The sequence below is a fragment of the Pungitius pungitius genome, chromosome 2, assembly GCF_949316345.1.
Source record: "Pungitius pungitius chromosome 2, fPunPun2.1, whole genome shotgun sequence".
NCBI lineage: Eukaryota > Metazoa > Chordata > Actinopteri > Perciformes > Gasterosteidae > Pungitius > Pungitius pungitius.
In genome coordinates, this window is record NC_084901.1 from 18,863,763 (window position 1) to 18,889,428 (window position 25,666).

The window sequence follows — 25,666 nt, forward strand, 5'->3', positions numbered from 1 at the left end:
TCATTTGGGCTCAAATGTGAGATATGCCGTTGCTATGGTAATATGGCAATGGCTGTCGCCCTCCTCCCAGCTGTTGGTGGGTTTTGTGTGTGTGAGAGAGAGAGAGAGAGAGAGAGAGAGAGAAAGGGTACGAGAGAGGGAGCCTGTGTGACTGTGTGTTTGTGTGCGTGCACGCATGCATTGATGCTGCCTCCGTGCTGTGTTCCCCCTTTCAGTCTTCAGAATACTGTCTCTACTAATCCGTGAAAGTTGCGGCGCTCTGAACCAGCGGCCAAGCCTTTTTCCCACTGAACCAAGGCCCAGGGTCTGCGCTCTGCTTTACACTTGATTGGTCCCTCCCGTGGCAGGACTCCCCTCCCTGCTGGGCGTGGGCCCGTCCCCCCTCGCTGGGCTGCTCAGCGCTGCCTAATCGCCTTCTCCCCACCATAATTACCAGTGCTGAGCCCGGGACTCGCTAACACACACCATTAAAGTCTGGCCAGCCAAAACCTCACCAGCCATCATCACACATCCAGCCCAGAGACCGGCCTAAAAAAAAAAAAAAAAACGGGCACCAGCTCCACCGGCAGAGCACCTGTTCGTGGCCGCGATGCCCCGCAGCACTGTGGACTTGGCGGGCCGCTGCCGCCTGGGTAAGAAAGAGAGAGAAGGGGGTTTGGCAGCTGTGCTGTTGTCCTCCTCCCCCTGCAGTGGAGGTGATGTGTTTATTTGGGCTGGGGTGCTGCAGTGAGAAAGCGGTGAGAGGTAACTATCTCCTTGTTGTGCTCTACGGAGTACCGGAGAAATCCACCCTGCAGAGACAGAGCCCTTTGATATGTGACCACTTCAAAACCACACACACACACACACACACACACACACACAATGGAAGCGGTCCACTGTGGAAATAGCACAAGTTGACGTTGTGTGGGCAAGGTGACACGTTTGCTTCGCTCATAAACCAACCCTGCACCTTATTTTTTCCACCCGTGTATACTTTCTGCGGAGAAACATATTTTACATTCTGGACATGTTTAAAATCAGAGATAGAAATACTCCCACATCCCAATTTTGTACCCACATGGTTCCAAATTTCAAACTATTGCACCATTGGTGAGAGCATATGGGACAAGCCAGGTGAAACGCAGTGACCTGGCAAACAGTCCAAAGGCTGATGAGAGTCGGCTACACGTCAGAAGGCACTGGGTGTGTTGGCACAAACAGAGCCCAGAATGTGGATCAGAGAGACACCCAGCACTCCTTAGCTTATTACTCTCTTATTAGGAACATTTTTGCCTTGCATGGTTTGGCAGAGTCCCGCTAGCCGCCCTCTTCACATGGCCCGGGCTCTGTCAGAGCTGATCAAAAGACATTTCTTCACATCTCCAGACGCCAAGGAAAAAAGGAGAAGAAAAGAAGGAGAGAAGAAAAGAGCCAGAAGGGGGCATACTGCTCTCTCTTTACTCTGGTCTTTTGGTGAATGAGGACTTTTCACAATGCCCTCTCTTTTTTTTTTTTCTTCATTTTTTTTTTCATTCTTCCATTGGCAAAAAAATAGAAAGGAAAAAAGAAAATGAAAAACAGCATTCCCATCGCGTTTCACCCAAATTGTTTTTTTGCCATATCAAAAACAATTGTCCTCAGGTGAAGAATGCGCCTGCAGAATTACAACCATTCCAGGGGGAGAAAGAGGTCTTCACAAATCTGACTGGCTTCCAGGCAGCCAAGACCCCCTCGAAGTGGTAATGAAAAGTGTAACTTTAGCCTCCCAGCTGTACGTCTCAATCCATAATCCTTCCCCAAAAACCTCACCGTAGTGCCGCCTACCGCTCCCATGGCGTTCCCAGCCTGTGCCGGGCTGGGCCTGCTCTGATTTATGAGGCAGTCCTGTGTCATACTCTCAACCTGAAAAGGATTTCTTCTCTTATGTGTACCAGGGTGGTCAGTGGCAGCTCTCCCTGGAAAGACAGAAAAAGGCCCGTCTCCGGGGGCCTCAATCCCAGAAAGTCTTCTCACCCCTCTGTGCCAACAACCAGGACATTTTGGACATTACCAGAATCAGAGTGTTTCAATAGTGGTGTGTTTCAGCAGTGCAGAGGTGAGTGTTTGTGTGCCCGTGTGTGGTGTGTGTGTGTATGTGTGTTTTTGTGTGCGAGCAGAGATATTGTCTGCGTCAACGTACAGTAGCTGGGTGAGTACTTGGTGCGCACAAGCGCGTTCAGCATTGGTTTCTTGGCCCGTGAGGTGACAGCTGGTCCAAAAACCTACGAAATGCAGACATTTACCACATCTGCATGTTTTAGCTGTTAAAATTGTAGTTTGTATGTTGTTGATCTTTGTAAGTTTTCTCCTGCATTTTCAGTTGTAAATGCAACAATTTGAAGATCTAATACATGAAAATATCCATCATCATGATATAAACTGTGGTAGTTTCTATTCAAGGCTCAGAGCATTATATTGGAAGAAAGCGTTTTACACTGATCTCATGGTAGCCAAAGCTAACTACTACTACTGAAGCCATGGATTAAAAATGCATTGATATCCTGTGAATTATTCCCGGCAAAGTCGAAAAGGAAGACGCTAATTGGTCGAAGTATAATTAATTGATGACGTGTGGGTAAATGAATGAGTTTCAAAGAGTTGAAAGCGATGAGTGAGGCTCGTCTCCAGCAGTTCAGCCCATTACACTTTTTTCCTCCATGGAGCGGATGACTTGGGTAGAAACTACAGGTTGTACTCACCCACACTGACTGAGGATCCAGTAGGAGATGAGAGCTTGAATACATGTTGGTAGGTGAGATGTTCACTGTGCATCGACTCCAAGTCAAGTAAACAAGCCAAGGTGACCTCTGGAGAGCTGGCTTTAAACATCCTACGGTGGATGGTTGGTCGTGGAGGTCGTATGTGGAGGTGGGAGCGGTGGGTGGTGAACGGGATCAACTCATCCGATTTGTGTGTGTGCCTGCATTGTGCATACTCTATGTGTCCTGTATGCACGTGCATTTAATGTGACGGCCATGTGGTTAGCACTAAACACTCACTGGTGCATTCTGAGCAAAGTAATGAAAGCATTACTGCCTGGAACATGCACGCCGCATGACTGATACGATCCGCTTTTTTGCTATTTTGAAGGTGCAAGTTAAAAGATCTCGTTCCTGCAAATTGCCTTCGAATTGATGTGACCATCATCACACAACCAGAATTTCAAAGAGTAGGTCAAGGACCTGAGAAAGACGTTTCTACCAATGCAAAGGCAGACAAAATGGCCGCTGTTGCTAAGCTAACAGGGCAGGAGGAAGATGGAGCTGAAACTCTTTGAATGCTATTTGAAAGAATAACATACATAGTTGACTTGTGTTATAATAAAAGCAAAAAACAAACACAGAAGGGTATTTTCGTTAGTCCTGTTGATTAAGCAGCTTAAGCAGCTTAATTTTCTGGTACATTTAGTTTCAGATAAACAGTATTTGCTGTGGTTTACAAGAGGTTCACTCTCAAGGGTCCCCTGATATTACAGCCTCAGATTTGCTTTTGAATCGCGTAATAGTCTTTTGATAATTAGTTTTTTTTAAATTATTTTACATCATTTTGAGAACAATGCTGTACATAAACAGGAAATACTTAACCCGACTTGTATAGGATAGACAACTCCTTAAATATTTTCAGCCTGGATCGTGAGTTATGAGATGAGTAAAATGTGACAGCTTCATATGAAAGTCTTTGCAGTTGAAAGCCTTCATAGTATGACACAAGGAAAACCCTCACATTTTTTCTCCTATTTTTTTCCCAATGCCAAACTTTGGGAAATCATGAGAGAGAGATTTTTCTTTGTAATCGAGATTTAAAAGATGAGCTTGCTAACTTTCTCCCTCAGTATACTTTTCCACTGATCTCACATTTTAATGTGTAGATTATGGAGGTGAATATATTTTTTTTACAGTATGCTCGATAATGAGTAAAGTTTCTTTGACAGTCTGAAGTTGGTTATAGCAAAAGAAGGATTAACATATAATGGAATTTAAAATGAGTATATCATTTTTTTAAATTTATAAAAAAAGTATATATTGAGTTTGCATTTCACAAAAGTGAATGTATTCGATTGAAAACTTTTTCAATCACTTTGCTGCAGGTTTTTTGACCCACTGAGGTGAACACAGTGATGAAGATTTGTATAGACCTGAAGCTCTATGTGGTGGGGATGTCTATGTGTTTAGATAAGTAGGAGGGACTTTGCTGACAGTTGAATTTCCTCTCTACAAATGAACATACGAAAAACAGATGGTGGCCTTTCATTCTGTAAACTGAGAGAAGTTTCTCGTTTCACAGAAACATCTGATTTGACTCACAGTTTTTGATCAAGAACTCTGCGTCTTGTTTATCAATGCATATTATTAGATTGTGATGAGATAATACCCCTTGAAGAAATAAAAAGACTTAAAATAAAAGAATCTTCTGCTGTTCGGATACCACCTTGAAACAGAGAGCTAATGAATTTCCTTGTCTTTTGATGAAGCGCGTGAAGTTTTGAAAAGAAAAAAAAACAATTGTACGCACAAACAATTAAAGAATTTACAAAGAAACATACAAACAGATGGCTTCTTCAACAAACAACTGAACTAACACAAAGTATAATCACCTCCAATTGTTCTCGCAGATACCATTTGTCTGACATAAGCTAAAAAAGTTTTCAACAATGCAACAATAACTTTCTTTTATCCATCTGCTGAATCTAAAAGGAAAAACTATAATGTCCGTTTATGATTCTTTCTCTTTATTGAAAGGTTGTGTATGTAACCATGTATACATACAGAAAAAATACATTAAAAAAATGCGCTCAGAAATAAAAAAATTATTGAGGGTTTCAATTTCAAAATTACCCGTGACAGTAAGATTTTACAATTTCATCTACATTCAGCGATAGTTTTAACAACAACAAATAAATTAAGTTTTCCATTGATTTATTAAATTTATATGATTGTTGAATTATTTTTAAGCGAAAATACTTTTTTAGTATCGCTTTAATCTTGAAATGTTCTTTTTAAAATGTGTTTTATATATTTATAATAAAACTATTTTTCCATTGAATGATTCACAGAAGCATATATTTTACCAAAACTAAAAACAAATTAAATACAAACACACGCTACAATCCTGGCTTTTAATGTCAGTAACAATATAGAAATAATTATTTTTTGTCCTCTTTTAATTTCAAAGTAACTTAAAGTTATAAAGTCAACGGTTATGAAGCAGTACATGGTCGTAAAATCAAAAGTTCAGCGTTTGTAATTATTCTGTGGTATGTTTTTAACATTTTCAGTATTAATGGAACCCCACAATCCATTAAAAAATATATATATATATATTATTTTCCACTTACTGTGTTTTAGTAAAAGCGTGCGATAAAATGTCTTCGGTTTTGTCATAATTGCCCAAAATGTTTTGGTTCCAATCAAAGTACATAGCCAAAAGGAAACACAGTGGATGAACATGACGATGATGATGAGTACGATGATGAATGAGACAATTGTGAACACAAATGCAATCAAAGAAATGGGAGGCCTGCTTATACCACGGAGGACATGCATTCATTTTTTAGAGTTAAATGGATTCACCTGAAGGTTCTGGTCACATATTTCTTTAAATGCACCTTAAATGAGAGTGGCCATAATTCTAGTGCACAAAAGGGACACGTCGGAGTCACACAATTGAGGAGAAATATAAAGGGAGAAGGTTTTTGTGGACGTTCTTCAAAGGCGCTCCAATTTCACACCGTCAAATTAAAGCATCCTTATACTTTAGTGCCATTAGTGTTTTTCCTGCTTCTCTTCAGGCTTTCTTTTTCTGATGCATGTATTATTTATGCAATCTGAGAGTTATTTTATGGAAAATGATTCTATCTTGTAAAAATACTTCAACTATCAAAGATTGTTTGTCGTCAGTTTAAACTAAATTTTGGCTTGAATATTGATTGATTGACACTTTTTTGGTTGCTGTTTTTTTGCACCATATAACGGAACCATTCAAATTTGAAGACAAGCAGTCATATTTTGGCTATATGTGAATCACGTCTGGTATTTATCAGTATTTTGACTGCTGATGCATATTTTGGATGAAATTTTTGTTACCACTGGCTTTACCTGTTCAGTCCTCACGACACATCACATCACGACACACGTCTAAACTGAACGCTGTCTTTCATCACTTTTTGCTCCGGGAATATCCGCTGCATGTCACTCAATATTTGCAAAAGACGGCATACATGATATGTGACCTGTGGACATGTTGGAGCTGGAGTCAATGTTTATTTGAAGAATTCTGATGTGCAAATGAAAGAGGAAGTGCAGCTGACAAAGTCAAGAGAGTTAGTAACCTTCCGCTGTGTTTTTGCAGCTACATTTTAGCTATTGAAGCTAGACAACACCTGCCATCTCTAGAACGGAGCGCTAAAATTGTACCTAAATATGAAAAAAAACAGCGGCTACAAAAAAGCAAAGAAATATTAATATTGTGTTAATGTTTATGTGCGGGACATTTTAGGTGTTCCTCCGGGTTACGTAACGCTGACCTATTTGGCCTGCTTGGGGATATCTCCTTGCTTGGCCTGCGGAGTCCTTTCTCAGTGCGTCTTTCTCAGTGACTACGCAACACTGGCGTGGGCACCTCAGCAGCAGCAGTGACAGCCCTCATCCCTCCTGTGTGCCTCACCTCATACTAAAGCCCTGGAGTTGAAGGACAGGCAGCTCAGGACAGAACAAGAGCGCCAAAGCGGAGCGTAAGCAAAGCTTCAGAGCGAGAGGCCACTTCCTAGTGTATCTTTCTCAGACAACAAGTACGCCTCGCCCTCTGCTCTAAAAGGACGTGTTCGAGTTAATGTGTCGTCTGCCAAACAAAAGTGAAACGACAACAATCCCGAGCAAGAAGTTATCTGTTGAGTGTGTGAAGTCGATCTACGATGAATCCATCAGCCCAAACCCTTACATCTTATTTTAAAAGGGCCAATATCAGGCAGTTCTTAGATCCCTGCAGCAAAACCATTTCAAATCAACAATGTTTGGTTGAATTATGAAAGAATGATAAAAAACATAGTGAAATAGATTTTTGGTACCTTTAAATCTGTGGGCCGAGATCTTTATTCCAGAAGGAAAAGTTTGCTCCCGGGGAGCACCAGGAGGTGCTGTAAAGCAGTTAGCCTTTGATAGCACCGGCAAAAACAAACATGGCTGACATGGGTGGGGGGGTTAGGGCCGACAGAAACATACATTATGCTGGTTTTATAGTGTTAAAGGAGTTCTGCGAGCCTAGAGCATCAATATTTTAAAAGAATCCCCCCCGCATGTCCACCTACCTGGGGCTCAGGGAGGAGATGCACCCTGCTATGGCCTCAGCGGGAAAGATTCAAAGCCACGTCAAAAACTGTAGCGCTGTTGCTAGCATGGTTGCTAAGAAGCATTTAGCATTGCTTAGCGCCCCACAATGCAACATGCCGCAATCAAGCCGTGTGTTTTTAAAACTTCTGCAAAAATAATCAGCTGGTTACCTGTATTCATATTTCAAATTATTTTGGATGTTTCACCAAAGTATCTTTATAATTTATTACGCATGAAAACGCACTTCCTGTAATAGGAAAGCGGGAGAAAGCATGGGTCTTCATGGATTGATTGACATTTAGCGTTGAAGGCTTGTTTCTGCAGAATGTGATAAACTAAAAGACGAAGCGAGGCGACCTGGTCCTCACGCGTCCTCGTCTGAAGTGACAAGCCTCACCCTGACTTTGCAACGCAGAGGCCTGTGAGTCACAACTGTGAAGATATAATGTCATTTAAACCCAATCTGTCACCAAATGGAGAAGGAAAAAAAAGCTTGCCAAGTCCAACATCACCACTTTCTCACACACACACACACACTCCATGTCATTACACTAGAAAAATAAAAAGGTAATTCATGGCGTTGGAGTTAACACATTCACCATCAAAGGTCAGGCTAGACATTAAGGAGTATGTAACAGAAGTACAACACTATTGCATGACCTCATACGGCATGGTAAGAAATAATTAGTTCCCATTACTGACACGTACTTTTAGATGTTAATGAGAAAAGAAACTTCTCAATTCTCTAAATTTCTTAATGTGATAACGCAGCAGTGAATCATTTCTCACGGCGTCCCTCTCGGGTCGTAGCTGTTGTTACGCCGCGCGACCCATTTCGCCCTTTCGAACAAACCAGAAACGTTGCTAATTTTGACAGCTCACTTCACGGGTACCCAACCCTCAACAAGTCTGCCACCTTCTGCAGCAATATTGAAGATGGTGACAGACAAGGAACAGTGGCATGTTGGTGCCCTGATGGTGTCCAGGTGGTGCTGAAATGCATGCTGTCACATGGTTGAATGTGTTGTGTTGCAGAGTCGTGTTCAGGCCAGGAAAGTTAGTTCTTGCAAACCGACATGTATGCATAAACATATGGACAGTTGTAAGAGGAGTATCCAGATCCTCTGCTGAAGTGCAATGCAATAGAAAACATCTTGATCTTGCTTGCACGTAAATCTCTCACTTATATGTCCAGTCACTTGAGTGGTTTTGACTTCACCTCCCGTCGGCGGGTCGTTCTGCTCTTAATCAGGGAAAAGCTTTGCGGTTCCTGTTTGCTCGGCGAAGCGGGTCGACGGCGCCGGTCCACACCGACCTTTGGTCGGCGGCTGTACTCGCAGCGGGCCGCTAGCCACACCGGACCGCCCCGACTCACAGCCGGATCAGCAAACTTTGTTAGACTGGTTAGATCCAGTGCTGCCACTGGTGTCCGCCATGCTGTGACCCCCGGAGCTGCAACACAACACTTTGGCCCGACTGCTAAAAAAAAAAAAAAAAAAAAAAAAAATCTGTGAAGAATCTCTGGCAAAGTTTTGAAATGCAATAGACATATGACGGTCTCCAAAATAGAGGGCCAATTCAGGAATGGTGGCTGACTCCATCTGCTGAACGACAGACCAAAGTTGACTTGTGCGAATGTGCACGCATCGGTGTCCCTTTTTAACTTTTGTAAGTTCTTCTGAAGTTCTCTAAAGAAAGATCTCCTCCCGCTTCCTCTTAATGAAATACTCACAGTGAAAATGCAAACACAGACCCTCGTGAATCTTCTGTCTGATATCGCGTGGAACTGGACATGGATTGAGAATATTTAGTAGAAAAGGCTGAAATGTTCTCGCTGAGCATCTTGTTTGCCTGTAAATCGCATAAAAACAACCTGATACTCATCATTAAGAGCTAAATCTACAACAGCATTAGCAGAAGAATACAGTGTAAAAGTTCTCATCGGGTGGCCTACTGCGCAGCCACATGTCAGTCTTCTATTACGTATCTTTTCTATATATATATATACATATCTTATATTATAGCATAACAACTAGGTTTGTCAGGTAGTTTCAACTAGAAATTAGGTGAGTAAGCGGGTGATAAAAAAAACAAGAACAAATTGATAGACTCCTAAAATATGAGGATTTCAGTGAGACAGTAAATCAAATATTTCTTGGTTGTCGGCTTTCAGTCAGATAGTATAAAAATATCACTTTCGGGAACCGCAAAGATGTATTGGGTGTTTTTCATTGTGGTTTTATGTTGCATAGACTGAAATTATTATAAATCAAATGACAGCTGCAGCTATGGTTTAGTCCTTAAAAATGTTTTATTTTATAAACTCATAGTAGTCTGAAAAGAAAACAGCAACTTGAGCTATAGGTGTAGTGGAGTAATATTACAAACAATACATTTATTTCTGAGAAGTAGTCCAATAGATGTTCTAAATATAATGAAATTAAAATACACACGTGAAGTGCCATAAAAATCCCCACACTGATGTAATGACTGATGTCTCATCTATTTCGATAATGATTACAGTACCAGTTTTTAACAAGAATAATTTCAATACAGTATGATTTTTCATCTTGTGTCTTATATCATCAAATTTAAAAATAACATTTTATGTTTCATTATTCTGTAAAAAATATTTACCGACACACAGCTCAGCATAATATGAATTTTGTTTTAGTTTTTGTGTCTTTGTATGAACCCATTAACCCTCTTTTTTCACAAAATGGTGATCCCCCAGTCCCTGGTCTCTTAATGTTATATAACTAAAACTATTCACGGATGTTGAGCCCTAAAACCTGCTCAGCTGGTTTGACTTAGTCTTTGTGAAGGTTAAGGGATTCTTTTGAATTACTTTACGTCAGTTTGTTTAAATCAGCAGGTCTGAGGTGTAATAGACTAGAATGTCTTAAGAACACTCGGGGATATATCATTCAGGCATTCAAATTCAAAGTGCTGAGCGGAGCGATATGTGCGACCCCGGGACGCATTAAGAACCAACCGACGAATAAAAATAATAATCTAAAAGAAAAAAATATACATATTGCCAAACTGAAATTGGCAAAGCATGCAGGGTGTGCACATGGCAGTGGGCTGCTCCATAAAGACATCTGCTGATTACACAGTTTGGGGAGGCCTGGTGGAGAGGAACCTGGCAGTGAAACGTGCAAAGAGATTGAGACCACACGACGACTGCTGAAAAGAACGCGGCGCTCGGACCCTCGCGGCCAGTCCCTCCGAGCGTCGAGGCGTGAAGACGTGAGGCGGAAAGTTGCCTCCACTCTGCTTTAAACCACAAGAGAACCTGGGCTGATGATTTTGAGTCTCCGAATTCCAGTCAAAGGCTTTCACATCAGGGATTACTTTTTTTTTTTTTACTCTACCGTTGTAGTAAAGCATTCAACAAGAAAAGCAAACTCACAGAGCCTCCGACCTGACAGGGAAGGGACATGTGGACATAGACGAGGCCCGCAGCCTTCTGCCACACTCCTCTCAGAGTCAATATTGAATCAGCACTGTAATCGTGCTCATCTACTCCATCCACGATGAGACTTTAAACGGGAAATGGTGGAATAACATCCAAATATAAAATTGCAGTTTATTTACTCAGAGGTTTTAAAGATGAACATAATATTAAGGGGAGCCGTGTGGGTATTTTCTATCATGTGATAAAACTATTTCAACAGCTACATCGTTGCTACAACTGCATCTGAGCAAAGGTTTAATAAAAGATTTGTTTGGATGTCCCTGCTTTACCTTTACGCTACAACTGACAAACCGATCCAGGCAGAAAACAGACGCGCATCAACCATCAGTTCTTTTATCTTTTGTCTCTTTTTGCGTGTCTATAAATATTGGCTGGAACTTCCCTCGACGAGCTTCAGGTACTCTTGTTCAGACGGAACGCTCACTATGATTGAGCTTAGTGTTATTTTGAGTAAACAGCTTTTTAGTTTCTAACTGGGCAAATGAAGAAAACATTTTTTTAAACCACGAACAAAGTGTTATTTACTCTGAAGTGAAGCTTATCTCTATATTAAGCACAGCTTCTGCACAATCTGTTCTGAGGTGATGTGTTTACGTTGAGCTTGTGTTTCACCAGGACATCTGGGGACATGTGGTTCCTCCTCAGATGAGACATGTGTGTCTCTCTGATCATGTTTGGTTCCTATAGGTGGGTTTTCTCTGAGCCTCCTCTCTCCTCCTGACCTCTCACCCGGGCTCTCTCTCTCTCACTTTGTTGTGCAGGTCAGAGTCCATGCACCCGCGCCTACACAGCCTCACCGCCATAATTTGGTATGCAGATGCACAGACGCAGGTAAGCCTGCTCCAGGTGCACCCCACAGTGATCCTGACCCATTCTAATTCACTTTGCAGCTCTCAGGTCAGGCCGAGGGCCCAGCAGGCTCCCAGCGCAGGTCACGGAGGGCCTCCACATCCCAGAGAGGAGATTCCAGACTGGCATGAAGAAGAGTGTTTGATGTGGCCCTGAGCTGGAGCTATGTTACCGCGTTGCTATGCCTTTAATTAGCTCCAGCAGCTGCTACTTCCTGGTTGACGGGCCCTGGCAAACCGCAGTGTCTCAGTAATCCCTCACAGGTGACAGTCGGTCGCACGTCAGCTCCTTGTGTGGTGACAGGCTGTGTGTTCTCCTTTGAGTCAGGTATCGGAGCTTTAGTAAGCAACGCCCCTGTTTACCGAGTTCATTAACTGTGAAGTGACTGTAGACACTAAATGAAATAAAATTTAAAAAAATGCTCACAGTGCTATAATGACCACAGCATGTTTCCAAATATGTTATGCAAATATGTCTCTAAGCACCAATCCCCTGCCCATTATTTTTTTTTTTTTTACAACTTTAGGTGTCTGTTTTCGGAGGATGCAATCATGATTAAGAGACTGCAAAGTTCTCTTGGTGACAGTAAAAGTGCCACTCTGCATTGTTTATCTGGATTTCCAGCCCGCACAAAGACATCTTAAACCACGGGAAATTACCCTCTGAGGACCGACGGCTTGAAATTGATCTCAGAGCAGACGAGCGCACCTTGCTCCCTGCTCCCCTTTGTCACACCCAGGTTGGTGGATCTTTCCTTAAAACTACCAGAGATGAAAAAAAGGGGGGGGGGGGACTTGGCAGCTGGCTAGGGCATACTAATACCCTGGACTCATTAACTTAATGGGGGCCAGATTCCCCGCACTGAATCTGCGCTGATGCCCTTTGAGTTTGCCGGGGCCACGGGGTGTGCAGCACATCGAGAGCCCTGACCGGCATATTGAACGTGTTTTAATGGAGCCTTTTTTTACTAACTCGCTGCCTTTAAGGCCCCCGCGCCTCTCTGTGTGATCTCGTCAGATAGCCACTCTATCCTCAGATTCAGGCCCGGAGAGGGGGAGGGGACCCTCGCGCGGTAAATCGGGCCAGAGGTGGCCATATCTGAACTGAGGCCATTCTTTTCCTGGAGATGTGAGTCCTGGAGACATGGCGCTGGGTGAGCTTTGATCTATTAAGTTGGCCGGTGTAGGACTGGAACAGGAAGAGGCCGAGGTTCAGCGGGATTGCCTCTTATTGGACAGCCGTCCACAGAGTGTTGATTTAACTACTCAATTCCACCATTCACCTAGCCACTTAGGCTGCACTACAGAATGGATTCAGTGCCACATATGCCCATTATGGACATAATTGCCCAATGTGAAGACACCACTGCCAATCACTCCATTATATAGGCAAGCCTCAGGAATATATGGAGTCCAATAAAGATGCCTCTGAATTGCAAGATGTGAAGGGCAACTAAAAAAAAGGTATTGTTTTTGATGGCAATATATTGGGAGGAATAAAATATTAATACATGGATTTAGCATATTTGCCCGACAGCAAAAAGATGAATTGATAAGAAAAGAAAGCTGGTGAATTTGCATGACAAAAAGTCCCTTTAGAGTACTAATATATCACCCTCATGGTTAACAGAATACCATGTGCCAGATGTTAAGATAGTGAGAATTGATCTTTGATGAAATTAAGATATTAAACTTGTATTACTTTGAGCTTTAAGTGATTTATATTCTAATATATATATATATATATATATATATAAAGAGAGAGAGAAATAGGAGATAGGTAACAGCAAACAAATGCGTGTATAGCTTTACTTGCCCTTAGCTGAGAGGACTATAATCTTGCTTTCACTTCTGCTCTATCATCTTGACTGGGTGCTCTTGAACGCCATGGAGCAGGAAAACCTCTCCGACATTGATGAGATTAGACGCAGTGAGGAATGAGCGGGCCGGAGTCATCCCCGCGGACAGAAATACCCTTTAACCGCCGCAGAGCACGAAGAGTGGTTACTGACAGGGAGATGCAGCGTCTGAGACAGACAACGAGGCTCCAGCGGCCGAATATAGTGAATAAACAGGAATCCAGTACCGCTAAAAATGGCTGACTCATGTTCGCAGCATACGAGGCATCGCAATTCTCAAATACAACTCTCTCTCTCTCTCACGCTCCATTGCGCCCTCGACGTGTGACAAAACAGCAGCGTACACCTTTTTAAAGAAAAACCCATGTTGGGCCACCATTTGATTTCCATAGCTAGCTTTGAAAGTAATTATTTCATGAAGTCTTTGATTTTTAGCTTAATCGCCGCGGCGCAAACATCGTCGACGGGTGTTTCTTCTCATTAGCAATTCCATAAGCAGAGAGCAAGGAACTGCCGTGGCGGCTGCTACTTACATGCCTGCCACTCTAAAGTGTGGCGGTAATTTATTCTCTCCACAGTGCTCATCATTCTGATGCAACGCACACAGTGACAGGAATCCATCTCTGTGGTACCTGGCAACAAAGCGGGAGGTGGGCTAAAGGGGGAAGGGGCTGATTCTTGCGATCACAGTCAAAAGGGGGAGAGGATTGGTTACCAGGCAGGTTTTAGAACATCCTTATGCCACATTTCTGCCAGGCGAACATCCTGTGAACACTGGAAGCAGAGCGAGGAGGTAATATCTGTTCACTGGTGGAGATTTGATCACATATAAGCAATCTTCTCCTGCCAAAGACTTTCTCAGAGTACGGCTCAAGCACTTCAAAGTTGAGTACTATATAGAGAGTATGATTCATTTGGCAGCTCATAATGTCCAGCTTCAAAATCCTAAAGCTATAGTCAGAGACACACCATGGAGCTGTTTTCAGCTTCAGAGAAGAGAAAGAATCTGGCTTGAGCTTAGGCCGCCCATCCCCATCCCGGGATGGGCTCTTTTTCATCTTATCGTAGTCTTAGCGCATTGGCGTGGTGACTATGTGCTTCACAGGTGGGAGTCTGCCTCTGTCAAATAAGCCAGTTCACTAAGGACGGGATTTGCCGCTGTTATTTTTCTATTAGGGAAGAATTATGTTAAGCCTTTAGAGGCCATCTTTGTGTTGCTATGGCAGCCCATATTTCCTACCGGGTTGAGACCTTGAATGACTACAGTGCAAAGCCAAGTAGCCCTTTGAGGATTAGAACCAGGGTCTCATAGTTATGCAAAACACCTCTGATATGATTGAACCTTGAATAGTTGAATGACAAAGTTTGTTGAGATTGCCTCTCTTTTCATCTGATTATTGTCATTTGATTATTCCCAATCACTTGGCGTGGCTTCAAACGCAACTTTTCAAATGGCTATTGTTTGGGAAGACACTAAGAGCTTTTTCTCTCCCATGTGCACAGACCTTATATCACTGACTATTGGAACAAGGAAGCGTGATTCATGGAGGTAGAAATGAAATGTTAAGACACCATCTTAAGCAAGAATACAGTGGACTGCATTTCTATATAAGGCTGTGCTAAAGAAATCCGTGCACGTTATTGTTGATTTCCCTACATTGATTGTTTTAGATTTTGGAAAAATGTCCATCACAGACTTGTGTAAACCAATGCAATACAAATCGCTTGTTGTCTTCGATCAACATCAAACAACAGTCGATTTTAAAATTACGAACGAAGAAAAGCGGCAAATCCTCAAATGTGCACACATGGCAGCAGTGGATGATTGGTATTTTTTTCCCCGTCAAGCGGTTATTCGATCAATATCGTCTTTTCATTTTTAGTTAATCACCAATTTATTTTCCAGCACCGGTTGAAGCAAATCAATATGCTAATTACAAACGCAACACTGCTGCCCACTTTAAAGCTCAATATTCAGTTTGAGCTCAAAGTGAGTGTTGGTATCCATAGATCCGAGATTACCTTTTTGCAATATACAGATTTGGGGATTTCCTTCGCCTAGTACCCATAATGCATTTCAGCCGCCTAGCTAAAGCCTCCAAGTCGCTGTGAGCATCAAACACAACATCTCGCTTCTGAAAGTGATTTTACAAAACCCCGGGTCCCGTGCAGCCAAATCAATAGAAATTGTTTTTTCCTTCTGGATTTTTGTCATAACGTCCCCAACTGTTTTCAGACCAGCCATCAAAGGCTCGACTCTACTCGCAGACACGTATAGACAGCCACTCAAAGCTGACACGGGGAGGAGGCTTTGAACGTGTGAGATTGACACTATTGTGGTCACAAAGCACAACAGGAAACGACTTTGAAGAGGAAAGTGCTCTCAGTGTCGGATTTCGCTTTGGAGAACCGTGGCCGAAGACGGGCACCGAGCATCACGCGTGTGGGATCGGTGCAACGTAAGGCGAAGGAAACCAGACGTGGGCCACGGGACGCCACTTCTGCAGTGTCCAAAACAGAAGCGTAAGCAGGTCCAAACTTTTGGTAAACCACGGATGAATACACGCTGAATCTTTTTTTATTTTTTTATCTGAGATTTGTTGCACACTGTCTCCTCCCTTCTGTATCTTGGGACCTCGCTGGCTTGTGATGCCTATGAAAAGTTGACAATGTATCCAAGCGAGCAGTACTTTTTTGACTTCACAAAATAAAAAATCGTCGCCATCAGAGCCATGTCTTGTTGGCAGTTTGGGAATTGATCAGTCTCAATCCCGAGCTGCATGGTTGTCGACTGGCAGGTCTGCTGAAGATGACAGATTTTCCGACAGTGCCTTGTCAATGGCTGCACTTGAGTGAAATCCCCAGCCATGTTTGCTCACTGCTGAAGTGATATCCATCATCGTATTTTTGACAAATGCGTCACACCCGTCTCTCAATCTAATTGGTCTTTGAGGTTCCTGTAAGACAAAGACTTCTAATCTTAGTGTGTGTGTGTGTGTGTGTGTGTGTGTGCGTGTGTGTGTATGTTTGAGAAGCACTTGCCACTGAATACTTCTTGTGTCTTTGAGCGAAGTTTGAAATACATGACAGTCTCATTTTAGGTGCTCCGATGCCACACAGTCTTTCTGGCTTAAAGGTTCACTCAATATGAGGTTTGGTCTACTTTGATGTCTCTAGTGAAGCGGTTTTAGCATGCTATCTGCCGCTGCTGTTTCTCTGTCACCCACTCCTGCAGAGACTGACGGGAGCTGCCGGAGCTGGGACTCAGCCTTTTCTTCCTGGTGACTACAAATTAAAGACTGGAGCGTGGTGAATGTAGGCAGCACCATGACAAGCAGAATGTTGCAACTTCTGCTGGGTAGATTTTATTATCAGTAAACGCTAGAAGCTTCTTCTTGTTCTAATAGCATGCGAGACAAGGCAAGATGCCCGGTGCCTATTAGGAGTGCATTTTCTCATTCAAACCCTGAAGAAGAAAAAAAACAAAGTAATTTATGACACACCAACAAACAAGTTGCCATTCGTTTTGTGCATTTTATTATGCAACATATACTTTTTTTTCCATCAGAGGCAGAGATTGTGGAGTGGTGGAGAGGGAGGTGTGTGGGGGGGGGGGGGGCGACGTGATGAAGATCTAGTAATCTTGTTTTATGCTCATGACGGCGAGAGGAGTGCCTCCGCCCCCCTGCGACGTAACGCTCACCTGAAGAAGCCCCCCCGCAGCTCCACATGGCTGCGCCGCCGCTCGCATCCCCCTGTCCTAAGAATTGGGATTTAGGAGAGGATTAAAGCAGAATATTTCAATTTAGCGGCGGAATTTACCTGGCTGTGCCAAAGTAATTACCCCTTCTGGATAAATGCTTTTGTGGAAAACCCATTTACGAACGGTGGATGTGTAAACGGCTCCAAGACAAATGAACAGGACATGTAATAAAAGCTATTTAAAAAAACGCAAGGCAGATGCCAGGAATCTATTGTATTACCTTACTTCATTACCGTAAAGTCGCAAGAGAATGATGCATTTAGTGTGAAAAGCAAAAGACTGTTTGTTACCAGACGAAGTGTCCAAAACCGAGAGGAGACCATTTTCAATCATCTTCTCTTTTTTTTATATTGTGATTGTGAACACATAAGGGAATATATTTTGGATGCGTTGAAGAAAAGCAAACATGAATCGGAAATGTCTGTGATTAATTTGTAGGCAGATTATAATCGCAAAAGAACACTTACTGTTGATTTTGTAGTGAACAGGCCTCATGTATAATATATTGAAACAGAAAAAAGAAGAGAATGACTGTAATCATTTATGCATTTATATTAATTTGTACATTTTGTGAAAACATGAAAAACAATGACTTGTCAAACTGATATTTAAATCATAAACATGAGATTGAAAGCATATACGCCAGAAACATGTTGCTAATAATACTCTAGAATATGCCCTAATTTACAATATTAGTGCATTTAAAGTCCCGTTTCAATACGCAGGTCCTGCAATCAATTTCCACTCACAAGAAAACGTGACACTGCGTGTAAACAAAACACGTGCATCTTATATTTTAACAATAACGCAGTCATATCGATCCTAATTCTGCCGGTGTCCGTCTGCGTGACGAGTTGAAGCTCTGCATACAGAGTTGAGACACTTCATTTGTTCTAAACAATAAAGTTGCACATCTCACTTTTTTAAATAATAAAATCTCAAATTGGTAATAATGCATTTTAAGATATGTAACTGGTGTTAACAGGCGACAATAAGCAATAAATAAATATGCAGGTACTATCTTAAAAAAGAAAAGAAAATGATCTCCTTTGAATGCTAACTTTACGAGTAGATAATTTACGTGGCCTTTTAGTCGCGTTTGAGAGAGAGAGAGAGGGAAATCAAACAGTAGCGTTAACGTCTGTCCGGTGTGAGGCCCTCTGTGTGCACAGCCCCTGTAAACAGGGCCGCTAAGCATTGTGTAAACTAGGTGGATTAGCCCCTTGCTTTTGTTGGACGTGGCGCGTACACACGGACACCGATTCAGCGCCCACGAAGCCGTTTTATGGAAGCCTCACTTCACCAAACCCTCAGCCGGATGTGATCTAAATGGGTCCCGTGGAAACAGCGCGTTCATGAGCTCATCCCACGAGGCCCTGAGTCGGTTTAATCGCCGCCGAACCGCAGCACGTGACCAAAGACCTTTGATTATCGAATAAAAAATAACCAACCGACGCCTCGACGATTGATTTGAGTGACGTGGAGCACGTCGGGAGACGTGTCCGTGCTGAAGCTCTTCCACGGCGCGCACACACGTCTCAGAGCCCACCCGTCGCGCGTGCACCTGAGTGCGTGCATGGCGGATTCCGAGGTGTAAAATACAAACAATTTGCACATTTCCTAATAATTGCAGTATTTGGACCAATTAGGCCACATAATCTAACTGGTGGTTTATTAGATGTGGTGAATTAATCTTTGTATCAATCATCCTAACAAGATCCATCCCGTTCAATTAAACGAGCACGCAATCCCCCCCCCCCCCGTCACGTGTCCCCGCCTCCACGTCGGGAAAGCGATTTTTATTTTTAAATTTCGTGGTTTTTGTTTTGTTGCAAACTTTGCAGATGCAACGCAGGTCCCTCTTTAATTTCATCAACTTGTTTTTATCCCAAACTTTGATTATCTCTCTCCCTTTTGTGCTGCCTTGTTGTGAATATTAAATGCAACAGTTCTTACAGAAAGAGGAAACTCTTTTCGGGCACCAATTAGATCGGCCAATGTGTAACTTCATGAAACTTTGATCATTTTAGTGACTGAATAAAGAGGATCAGAATATTTATAATGAGAAGCGAGTAACCAAAGTACGCCAGGAGGCCTATAGGCCCTCAATGTTTATATCAGAATTCATCCACCTGCATAGCACCGAGCCTTCTGCTCTCTTTGCTTGCGCTATAGAAATAAAAACTTTATTTTTTCACAAGTAAGTGATTTAGCTTTATTTCTGTCAGCAATTTCGTTTACACTATTTGATTGAGCTATTTAGTTAATAATTTGCTGCATGATATTCATCCGGCTGCTGATGAAATGAAATGTATATAAAATAATGTGTAATAAACAACACAAATGGTACAAACGTGTAATCAGAATCTCAATATTGACATTCACAATTCTCCTATATAATCTTGTGTTCTTGTCGGACCCATTGTTTCACACATGCTTGAACTAATCCATATAGATTATCTTCACTTAAAAAAAAAATCAGTGACACAAAGGAGTAAACCATTCGTATTGACGTCATAATTACAATAAACCACACATTTAGAATCTTTGGCTTTTCATTGTGTGTCCGTTAGTGTCTTGTTAAAAACACCGTTTTAATCAGGCTTAAGATCGCCGAGACGCACGCGCGGAGTGATTGCGCTTAATTAGAAATGATTTGCGTGGTTGTGTCCGTTTGTGGATTCATCTGCTGAGGATGGTTGTCAACATGTGGTGGTGTCCTCTTCAAGAGCACAACATATCAACGAGTCCTCGAAGTTTCTCCTGTTTCATCATATACTACCCATTTTATTTATATGAATATTCACAAACCAGACAGGTAAAGGATTAGGCTCCGATCACAACAGGGAGCTTTGAACCGAATGAAGGGTTAATTGTCTTCAACAGACAATGCGGGAGGGAACGCGACGAAAGAAGAGAGGGAAAAAAAGCTTCCCACCAGAATTAGTCTTTTTTGTTGAGCAACAAGACGGTTGCATTCATTTTTTTCTAAAAAAAATAGCAAATAAAACAAACAAAGAAAGAAAATAATGGGAGCATTTGTTATTGTGAGAATTGTTAAAAGTAAATAGGCCCCTCTCTTTACATATGATAGAGGGTCTTAATTATACACTAGTTCAAAGGCTCGATGCTTTTGCTTCCCTATCTGTTCCTCTGAGATATACTGACCAACACTTAGGGGGAATCGCAGTAATTCAGCAACAATACGTCATAGTACAAAGCTCCATAAGTCACAGGTGCAATAAAAAAATGCATCCTTGCAATCCCTATAGTTTTTATTGCAAATGGTTACAATGTGGGAACCTTTCTGCTTTCCTCCCAACCCAGGATCAGTTATGGTTCCCATGTGCAACACATGTGACAAGAAGAAGATGTCCTGCGAAATGGAGCAGAATCTGACATGAAAGACTCATCCCTGCCTGTAAGATAAGTACTTTGAGAACTACATGCCAGAGCCGCGAGGGAATGAGCTCACAGATGTAACATGTTTAAACCTACTGATGCAATGACAGCTTTACATTCAATGCATAAAAAGGACATGTGAGTCATGTTCATTTTATATTCGATGAACGTTATTTGATAAACTGTACATAGCTCATGACATCTCACCGGATTCTTTATTTAGAGACACAGCCATTAAATTAATTAGCGTGGAAATGTCTCATTTTACAGTATGTCAGTAATTGTGCCCTATTTGTGCGTGTCCCGGAATGTGTGCGCACGTCGTAGTTGTCTTTTTGTTTGACCGCGCCTCCATGTGCCCCCCCCGTGCCAATGCCAGTGTGTGCCCATATGCAGGGGGTACGAGCGCTCCACTGTTACTCTGTGCCTGTGTGTGCGCCCATGTGTGTTGTGTGCAGCCTATTAGTGGAGTTTAACCCCTGTGTTCGGGGAGTCACATCCCCTCAACCCACCGGGCTCCATTCTTACTGCAGCACGTTAACATTTTATTCTCTTCCCCCACCTCCCCCTCCCCCCTTCACTTTTGTCCTAAGAGGGCAATTAAGGAAACAAACGTTTTCCCCAAGATAAGCTTGCTGCCAGCTTTGCATACTAATGCCATGCCAAGTGGTTACAAATAGTGAGTGCTCTAATTACTGCCACTGTTTTCAATCAGAAATTGCTCAATTTCCCAGGATGAGGTCTCCATGGCTGGAGAAAAAAAACAGAAGCAAAACCTGACAGAGGCAAGAGACAATCATCTCTATGTGGATTGTGTCTGATTTTGTCTGTGTGTGTGTGTGTGTGTGCCCGCATGTGTGCACGCCTGTTGGTGCAAATAAACTCATCTGTTTCTCTCTGTGTGTGTAGACGCCGACACAACCCCTTCTATCGCTGCTGCCCTTGACAAGTCAAGAAACGGATCCCGACAGCCTCTACAGCATTTAGCACCACAATTATCCCCTTTTCACGGCCCGGCTGCATTAATGTAAACCACACCAGGCAGTAGTTGCTACTCAGTGATGAGCACAATGTGGCGCATCATCTCTGAGTGAGCAATTTGGTTTCAATTGTGCTGCTGTGTGATCATCGGCGCAAATCACGGCCTGCTCATTTATTAAGCAATTTCTGTTGGAGAAAATTAGAAGGGAGGACTCATAATTGGGCAGGAGATAGTAATATCTCTAAAAGCAACAATAATGGATGATGTGGCCGACATCAAACAAAAGAAGCAAGCGAGTTAAGCCCACCGGGGAGGTGTGTAGCATTCGGAATGGAATAGCCACCGTTTGGCGTTGGGTGTCCATCAGGAGTATGTGTGTGTGTGTGTGTGTGTGGGGGGGGGTGGGGTGTGCAGCACAGACCTAGAGTGACAGGGACTCACTCCCTGGGTGTGAGAATGAGTCACTCCGTAGGACGCACGCGGGATCCATCCGTTGGCCTTAGCTGACCTTTTCGCTCTGACGGTGGCTAATGGAGGGCTGGCCCCCGGATCAATGCGCCGAGAGATTGGGCTCGTCCTCGCCCTTTTAACCGGGCCAGGGAAGGGCCGGCTGCTGCCAAGAAGCCACGCCGCGAAGCCATCGACCCCGCCGCTCTCCCATCCTGTGGGTGGCAGCTGCGGTGCCAATGGAGCCCGGGGGAAGCCACGCAGGAAGGACAGCCGGCATCGCTGTATCTGCGGCGTCGGGGGGGGAGTCACCGATAATCTGCTCGTGAATGTCAGATCTATACGTAAACAACCCCAGCAAACACTTTGGTGTGGAGTAGATGATGATGTTGATGTAAACTTGCACGGCAAGATTTGAAAGTATTCCTCCCTTAAGGGATGTTTTTATTTCCATTATATCCAATTTATACTTTTTTAATATGCGGCTCATAAAGGGTGTAAAAGTGAAAAATGTTTTAAACCAGCAAATGCAAGATTCAAATTGTCAACAGATTCCACCTGCTTGATTTGATAGAAGTTGAGCAGAGGTGATTACATCTGCATAATATCGCTTCAGCAAAAGCTAAAAAATGTTTTGTCAGTATAAGAATTGATCAAATAAAGCCTGACTCCAAGTGTTAGAAGTTGCTTGCATTACTTTTGCACTTCAAATGTTACCGTCGGGAATAGCTTCTTTTTTTTTCTCCTGAAAGTTGGTGAAGCGCTTTAACACCCAGATGGTGCACCACTGTATACCTTTAATCTGCTATTTTCTGTCAATAAACAATGCACAAAACAATATTTACTGTGAATTTTAATTGCAAATACTTCAATTCAAAGATGTAAAAATATTCAAAACAATAGCAGGATCATACATCCAGTCCATATGGAGAGAGAGGAGGAGACAACCAAGAGGTTTAGCACCGATTGTTCTTTTTATTATCATTAACAGTAATGTGATTCTGAAGCCTCCCGTGACCTCCTCACAGCAGCATCTCATCTCAGAAGTCATTCATTAGAACAAACAGAAGGCTGGCAGAAAGACTGCGAGAAAGAGACATGGGGAGAGAGCATAGTGTAAAATAAATTAAATCGTGTTTATTAGATGAACCACTTTGAGACGGCGGAAGAAAGCATGCTTCAGAAATTCAAAGGATTTATTGTTGTAACGCGTTTGGAGACGGAGCCCGCGATCCAGTTGTTGGTCTTGCGCAATGTGTAATCGCAGTTACACTTACTGTCCATTTTGGGTTGCAAGGTCCACGGGGAGTCTTGAGACATGCGTCTGAGCAGTGCATGTTTGGATTGAGATACAGCGTTTCTGTTCAAGACCATAGGCCGCTGCAGACTGTGTAGTGAAACTAATCAGAAAGCTTCTTATGTCTTCTTCCACTGATATGGCTGGATTGTACAGTTCCCACATGCTTTTGGCCCGGCGTTTACTGAATTTCTCTTTAAATTAAGTCCCCTCGTTTCCATCTCGGTAAGAGCTTTTCTCTCTGCACACCCCCCCCCCGACACCTCTTATCGTACCGGTCCGGTAAAGATCGACCTCTATATATGTCAGTGTGTCAATGCATACATATGTGAGGATAAAACGGGATACGGAGCGGTCAGAGGCTCTGTTGGGCCAGGGCGACGGAAGGGGAGGAGTGTGTGTGTGTGTGGTGGGGGGGTTGGGGGGGGGGGGGGGGGCGCGTGTGGATCCTTGGAGTGGTGTGACAGACTCCCCAGCCTCCTGGTAGGATTTGTTGGAATGTGAGAGAGGAGGATTTTAGCACCAGGCGAGGCACGCCAGAGTGCTGCAGACTTCATGCCATCTGTCTCAGCCTCCATCCTCTCCTTGCCAAACTCATCAGACCTTTATTTCCTCTCCCTCTATCTCCTTCTCATCCCTGTTCACAAGAGTAGCGGACATACTGAGATCTGCTAATGTATTGGAGGGGTAAAAAAAAAATGGCTGAGCTTGATAAACAGATTCAACAAAAAAAACAAAAATCTCGATTGATTAATGTATTTTTGGAGCTAATTGTCCGACAGCCCTCATGGAGATGAAATGTGTGTTCGATAGCCCTGCCATTTGTTACTTCACCAACAGGCAACGGGAGATGGAGATATTCATTCCACGGCAGATCTGTTGAGCAGTAATAATGAAATATGTTTCAAGTGACAGCCAAAAAGTTAATGCATCATTATAAACAATTACCTTAATTAACTTTTGTATCCTACTGCATCATGCTATAAATAATATCTGACTAAAATGTATCCTATAAATGAACAGTGCTCCGTGTTGTTATCGTGTCACTGGATTTAGAATATTTCATGGATGGTCTATACTTATAAACTGGGATCTAGATTAGCAACCCAAGTGCCAGTATGTGAAAATAAACTGTAAAGGTAACCAAAAATGAACAAATCACTTCCGTGTGGAGAAAAGCCTTCTCACGGCATAATTGGACTCAAAAGCAGACTTTCACATCAAATGGGTGAGTGATTGGGGGGTGTTTGGACTGGCCTGATCTCTCACCTCCTCTCCCCGTGTGGGCGACTGGGGAGGAGGCTGAAGGAGATCACAGGGTGGTGCTGAACCGGCTCCATGTCCTTAACCTGTCCGCAGAAGGGCAAAGGAGGGTGGAGGGGAGCGGAGACGAAATGTACCCTTTGTCCAAAATGGAACACCAGGTGGCAGGAAGTGGGCAGAAGGGCCTTTGAAGATGACCCCCGGGTCCCCCGCGCTGGGATCGATGCGGGCCAGAGAGGGGCAGGGAGGGCGGCCAGGTGCCCCACCCCCCCCCCCCCCCCCCCGAGAGCCTCGCAAGACCGAGCAGATCTATTATGGGCAAGGAGGCGAGCGACGTCGGCTCGGGCCCAGGGCCGCCACTGCCCAGTCAACTGGCTGCGTCCTAAACAAGCAGGCGAGTGCCGACAACAGTCTGGTGTGCACAACAAGCTCGACCGCGTCGCACGAGAAGTTTAGGAAGGATTTCAACTGCGGCGCTCCGGCGAATCAGTGTATGAATACACTGCAAAACAACGACTGGTGGGTGTGAGTGTGCATACGTGCCGTAGTATGGAGCGTATTGGTCAAATGCATGCAGGCTAAAGTAGAGCTTTGGGGAACGTAGCTGTGCAACGCACATTGGCGAAAGATGATCTTGTTGCGTGTTGAAATAATGAGAAATTAACAAATATCGAGGAACACGGAAAACGCTAAAGCAGAAAATCCATTCAGCAGATGTTTGTGCACATTTGCACACTACGTGCGAGGGAGGCTGCGAGAAGATCCCGTAAATTTACAACATTGCTTTGAAATTGTCAGAAAGAACACATCAGCAAACACTGAGCAGTCATTATGTGCTCTGGGGGGCCTTTGCCTGCAACGCCAAAGCGAAGCATCTGAGGATGAGGCTGAAATAATGAGAGAAATCAGTCAGAAATGTGTAAGTAGGTCTTTACATGTCTACACATCAGGCTTACCATTCAGCAAGAACAACCCTAC

At 43.3% G+C, this 25,666-nt stretch overlaps 1 long non-coding RNA gene across 4 annotated transcripts; it reads left to right on the plus strand.

Moving 5' to 3' along the window:
• Positions 1-1,774: 1,774 nt before the first annotated feature.
• On the plus strand, positions 1,775-23,804 carry LOC119211227 (uncharacterized). Of its 4 annotated transcripts, none has more exons than XR_005119747.2 (6): positions 1,775-2,077; positions 11,589-11,636; positions 11,718-12,017; positions 12,203-12,415; positions 20,625-20,718; positions 21,415-23,803. It is a non-coding gene; the product is annotated as an uncharacterized LOC119211227 (long non-coding RNA). The 4 variants fall into 4 exon arrangements; XR_005119748.2 differs by having other exon boundaries at positions 21,434-23,803; XR_009950096.1 differs by having other exon boundaries at positions 11,718-11,939; positions 20,625-23,804.
• Positions 23,805-25,666: the final 1,862 nt, after the last annotated feature.